Genomic DNA, 6,927 nt, shown 5'->3' on the forward strand with positions numbered 1-6,927 from the left:
AGAAGCCCCACTTGGACAAGAGTGAATATTCAAAAAGACCAGCAATGAAATGAAACATATACTGTTTTTTTCAGTCGTTTCTGATTTTTTTTATTTGAAAAAAAATGCTACTATTTTTTAAGTGTTCATTGTTGTTACTGTGCAATTGGCATTTGTAAATTGTTTAGATGCAATCTTCATTTACATTTGATTTAAATATGTATCCTGTATAATACAATAACAATACAAAAAGGTTGTTGCAGAGTCATTTTAGCAAGTCATAATTAGTAAAAGCTATTTAAAGCTTTTTTAGTACAGTAGGTGTACCTCAAGGTTCATTTGTAACCCATTGTTTGTCTCTGCGCAAGTGATCAAAGATGAGAAATTGCAAGTGAGATGTTGGTCTTTTCTAGTGGATGACTCCATCTTGCTGAAAAAAACTGTTTTTGGGTACAAGACTACAAGGAGAAAAGCAATTTTATACTGAAAGGTCCTTGGTAGATTGCTCTCTCAACCATGCGCACATGCAGTAGGACAAATGAAGACTGCCAGTAGAAATCTTTTCTATTCACTTTCTTAATCAGCAGTCATGTTTTATTCTGTTGCCAATACCACAGATTCATATGCAGTGATTTAAAATTCCGGTCTTATGTATACCTTTTGGAATTTCGAAATACTGGAAAATATAGATTTCATCATTTTTAAGCCGGCTGCCGTGAGATATGACAATGGAACTCTTGCGATAATTATTCAAAAATGATTGACAATACTGTTACTATACAATACTGTAGTTCACTACAAATTTTATTTAATATAAAAATGTTATTAATCATGAATATCGCACACTGAGGTAAGTTTAATGCTGCCTACAGTGTATGTGAGCACATGGGTCAAATGAACCGTGATTGATGATCAAGGCAAGCAGCTGACTTACTGTATGAAATATTGGCAGGCTGTGTTTCTTCCCATCCTAGGCATATGTAGATGATGACCAGAAGGTTAAAGAGTATGTTCAGAAAACCAAGACATGTGTACTGTCACCAAGTATTTTCATGCTATTTTGCAACTAGCTGTTCATCTGCAACACCCTCCATCAGGCCCAATTATAACATTTCACTTGGCACAGTAAGCAATCTACTTCAGAGAACAACCTCTGAAGCCAGCAATGTGTACACTCTCCATGGAACAGTCTAATGTACTGTTATATATAATGCATATTGTATATATTTATGGACAGAAAATGTAAATTTAGGGTGCATAACAGAGAACATTTGGACTATGCACAGTTATACCTCCAATAAAGCCTTAGAATTGTAATTGAAAAATAATGTATGAATACATATCAAATTTGCAGTATTGATATACTATAATAGCTATCCTAGCAGTAGGCAGTCTTTCTTCTGGCCTTCCATTTCTAACGTCACTGCTACTTGATTAAGCTTGCTCAAAATGACCAGGCAACAAAAAGGGACATATATTTCACCATGAAACTGGTTCTGTCATTGGTCACAACACATTTGAAAATATTTATATTGTCAGAGGTAAGCTCTTAAAAGCATTATAATCCGTACAAACAAAACATTTGAAAGTATCAATACAAGGTTAAAACTGTTTTTAAAGTATGTACTGTTAACATTAATTTACTGTTGACCAAATCATAATTAAAAACCATGGAATCAAGCTAGATGTGTCACAACACTTGTAAAAAAAATAGCTGTTATTAGATTGCTGTCTGGGGTGAATTAATTAGTTAATGAGTTCAACAGCCAGCTTATTTATGGCAAAATACTTGTAAGCAGCCTGCAGAATCCTTTCACGCACTCCATCTTCCAGATATGAACAGAGCAAAGACATCCCAATACAAGAGGTCCCAATAAAAGCGTGGAGATCTCCTTAATCTAAACAGCAAAGACATATCCCAGGATGCACCACAATCCTCCATTACTGAATAATGTAATCTTGTTTAGTTCCCAAATGCACGTGGATGTAAAAGAGTCCATAAACAGTAACAACCGCGGACTATGGTAAATCAGTAATGAGACGGAGGGGAACTAGTCAACAGAAATTGTACAGCTTATATCACCGATGATCACTTTTTGCTAAGATGGTGCATTCCTGCGCCACGAGAGGCATTGACACAGTAAGGGGCTGACAAGCCCATCTTGCATATATTCAAAGCAAAATGGAAAGAAGTAAATGTGCCTGTTCAAGCAAGAACAAAAAAATATCAAGTGCATCATATAAAGTATATCTTATCACTGTGATATGCTGTATTAGCATTTTGCATGTGTTGGCACTTACAGTACACACCAGGCTGTTAGTTTGACAGTTATTTATCTTTGATTGTTATTTAATTCGTAAGTTTAATGCTATTTTGTACAATATAGTATATACCGCATTAAAAAGGGTACTTCTTGATTAGTAAGTATGTTGCGTTTTAAATTGTTAATAGTAAAACAATGTTTTTCTTTGTAACTGGTTAAAAGCTTTTTGTGCCCTGATTCCTAGCAGTACCAATGACCCTTGTTGGCATGGGTGACTACTCCCTGCAGGTCCTACAGTACGATGCTGTGGAAAGGCTGTTTAACAAGCACATTGCATAAATACTTGAAAAATCAGTGTTTAATATTTTTATTTAATACTCCATTCTGGGGATGAGTTTGAGACTGAGAGGGGTGTGGTTTTGGATCCCAGTTTTGTGTGGCTGATGGGAGCTCAGCAGGGGGAGCCGTGCTCGTACCTTCGTCCTCTGCTGTTCTTGGTTCCCTGTCCCGGGGCAACAAGCTGCATTTTTTAGGACAACAGCCGGTAATGTGCAAGCGCAAGACCCCTCATCAGGTTTTGCCCTAACGCGGATCCGGACACGAGCGAGTCCGTGATCACAGCTACGCTTATGGGAAAACCTATTGCACCCAGGCGCAGCGTACAACAACTGTGGCAGCTCACAGACTGGCTGGGCCACCAGTTCTGTACACACGGCTATAAGCCTACCAGGGCTGTTCCACGCGGTGCGGTACCTCAGGATTGTTTTCATTAATAGAATACGCGCTAGTTTCTGCCGGTTGATGATGTCAGAAGCCAGCCCCTGGGAACCAGATGAAATGAGTCAAGCCCGCCTGAGCTCTGGTGGGTGTCTGTCAGAGTAATCATGTGTCCATCTCTGCCCCCTCTACAAGGGCACTTGGTTATCAGCTGGTTCTTTGTGCTCTGTGGGAGTGTGTTGCGTAACTCATTGCTGAAAAGTCCTCGGTGTCCTCGAGCCACATAAATACAGCAGCAAAAACAAAATTAGCATGTAACAGGAGAGCAGTAAGGGAATCACATTTAACCACTTAAACCCAAGTGTGGATGATTCTCCTTAATTGTTTCTAATGAGGCACCCAGACGTGTGCTTTCGTTTCCATTTGCAGAGCTGGCCTATGCATTTTACTGTATTTATTGCTTTACTTCACCAGGTCTTCTGGGGGAAGCTGACATTACTTCTCCAATAAAACACTTAGTGTAGAAGAAGAAATTTCAATCACACACCATCATTATAATCAAAATATCCAAAATGTGGCCAAAAAAATAAACTTAATAAATAGGTTATTACTTTCTGTGTGAAACAAAGATGTCAACATTTTATAATGCCACTTTTGAATAAAGCCTTGAATGCCTTAAATAAACCTTGTTCTCTCAGTCTGAAAAATATTACTGAGATTGAGATTCAGAATAAATAGTAATTTAGCACCTATTGTATAAGATATATCTGTGTTATAACCAGTGCTAATATGTCATAATGCACATAATCTTATGCAATCGATAATACTACAGTTAAGACTGTATTGTTTTATACCGTACATGCATCACTGTTAAATACTCATGTAAAAGTTAGTAAATATTACCTATTCTGTGTAGCAAGGGTGAGAATATGTTTTACATATGATGTGCTCTACAGCAAAAGAAAAGGGAAAAGTGTGGTAGAGACATCTGTGCAGTACATTCATAATAGGTAGGTAGTCTGTATTTTTATTCTCTTCAATTTGTCCTTTTCAATTATGTTCATGTTTAGGACGCAAAATAATTTATGACCATTGTATTTCTAGATTTTATATGAAACATTACATCTATGAAAACTGTTAAATGTGTGTTACAGCTTTTTTTGCAAAGCACAGTAATGGTCAGTCAGTAATCTGTACATGCCATTTTTTATCATGGTGAGAGTTTTCATGAAATAAGGTCAATGGGCCCTTAAGGGTGTGTTATTCACCTGAACCCAGACCAACTGCAAACCTGCGGGATGCCAGGGAAACTGCCACAAGCATTAGGCACTCTCAGAACCAGCAAAGACTGAAAGTGTCCCCTTACTGCAAGACCCTGAATCTGCTTCCCTGTGAAATACATTTATTAGAAATGTATCACCTTTACTGCAGTTAATTAACAATCAAAACATTTGTTGTATCAGTCATGATAATTCACATTTATTTAGGCATTATGACAATGCTGTTCTCCACACTGACATACACAGCTTGGTTTTTATTACATGCCATCCTTCTATAAAGTCACATATTTACTGAAGCAATTCAGGTATCTTTCAGGTACAAATTAACTCTCTCAATGTTATGGCAGCAGCTACCTTGGAGTCAAACCTTCTACAGCCTCTGAGTTACAACTTGGTATTACACCACCACATACATAGTGTATGAGAGTATCTTCGCAAACTGATTTCTTTACTCAGCTGTTGACTCCATCCTTTGTGTTTGCGAATGCATTTTTCTGTCGGGTTGTCAGCACATGTCCTTTGTGTAAAGTGTCTGACTGTGGGTATTTCCACTCCAGCATGGAGAAGCAGTGCCGAGTTATCCAAATCCGGTAATCACCTGAGTATGTGTGATCCAGGCGATTTACCAACCCAAACCAATGCAAGCTGGTTCTGACTTATTAAAACCAAAAAGACCCAGAATCCCCTCCCTGGAGAGGTGTGACAGAAGTGAAACCATGAGGACAGCACTGTATAGAAGAGACGAGTTGCTTAACGAAGAGCTTTTCTCCATATCTGTCCTGGAATCAGCTTATGGAGCACAAATTCTGAGCTTTTTTCACCCTTCTGCAACAATCTGTTCCCAAGCTGTCCCCAGATTTTGGTGAATTTCCCAGGCTAATTCTTTGGCACAGGGAGAACAGAGAGGCTGATTACTTTAGTTTGAACCTCGGAAATCCATCCAAGCCCAGTGAAATGTGTACCACGCACAGAATCTTGTGGCCTAATTTTATTTGATCCATTGAAAAGAATGCAACAAATATCTTGGTAATACTGTTACGATATTGTGCATTATTATATATTGAGTAGGGCCTTTGATTTTTGATGATAGTCAAATTGAACGTCTTAAAATCTTCATTTTCCAGCAGGACGTGCAGAACATCAAAATAAATATTGCCGGTTTCATTACTGTCACATGAGCAGCAGTTATGCTTCTTGCATATATTATATGATTTCTACAACCAAGCAATAGTAATTGAATTTCTGATGAGAACATTCATCCATAAGAAAGCGAGTGTGGATCTCTCACAGATAAATTCCTAGCCAGCATTTGCAGTTTTATTTCATGTCATTGCATAAAAGCATCCTTGCTTTGAATGACCTGAAAAGTGTGCATAGGGTTTATATGGGAATGTGTTTCCACATGGTGAGAAATATTACTGTGGTTGGAGGTTATTCTCTACCTCTTAAATGCACACTTTCACACTAAATACATCCCATCTGGTGGCTGTGATTTAGACCCATGAACACCCCCTCCTTCTCAAAACACTATCAATTTACCATAATGATAAGATATTAAAAACACTCACCATTTATGCAGTGTTAGTTATAGGAGAATGTTGGATGTGATTTGGGTTTCTTACACAATATAAATATTCTGCCAGTGAGTTCAGAGTTTGCTCAGTTTGGAACAGAAATGGCCACTAATGGAAACAGATGGACTGTAAAGCATGTGAAGTGCAGGGAGATGACAAACGACAAATGGAGATGATCAAGGATAAATGAGAAATCATCAGGTATTATATGATATTACATGAGATTTTCCACAAAACGTATCTCTATGGCATACAGTTTGCATTGTGTTTCCATTGCTCCTTGTCCAAGCCTTCTAGCAAGTGTTACATTTTCTTAATTTCTTAATAAAACAGCTTTAGTTAATTTGAGTGTGTGCCAAACTCATACCATTTTTGTAAGGAAAGGAGTTCCATTGCTTAAAGTTAAGGACAAAGCCCAACATGGGTTGACTGATAGGAGACTGTATTTCCATCTCTATTTTAAGGGTGCAGATGTAAAATGCCGTCCTGGTGATGTAAACAGCGGCAGATTAAATGGAGTGTAGTACCTTGTATGTGGAAAAAACATGTTGGCATCAATTTTGTGTAATGTGTAATGCAGGGTTACAAAGAAATGCCAACTATTTTCAGATATTTACGAGTTCAAGAGCAGGCACATTAATCTTTTATAAAGAGAAACTCGCTATGCATCCAAACCTCATTAAAGTATATGAATCCTAAATCTAGTCTGGCACGCAAGTCACTGCACATTCTTTCTATTTTTTTATCATAAATTACAGTTCTGGTGCACTGTGCAAATATTACCAAGCTGTAAGACAGCTGTGCCCCATTAAAATGTGTTATGGTTGCTGATTTCTTACAGCACATGGTCATCAGGCCAAATCTACAGCCAGTAATTAGGAAGATGAAATGTTTAATTGTGCTTTAATTTTGATAAAATTTATCTGTCACACATCCTGTAATCAGGAATTTCACTCACAAATCAATGTCAGCATATTTAAATAGGGGGAGATGCATCAGACCCACTGCCTCAACAGACAAATTCTGAATGTCATTTCATTGCCAGTAAATGGCTTTAACTTTGGAGAGAACCAGACTATGCAATATTTAACCTACATTTTATGTGCCATGGCG

Source organism: Anguilla anguilla, chromosome 4, assembly GCF_013347855.1.
Source record: "Anguilla anguilla isolate fAngAng1 chromosome 4, fAngAng1.pri, whole genome shotgun sequence".
Classification (NCBI taxonomy): Eukaryota; Metazoa; Chordata; class Actinopteri; order Anguilliformes; family Anguillidae; genus Anguilla; species Anguilla anguilla.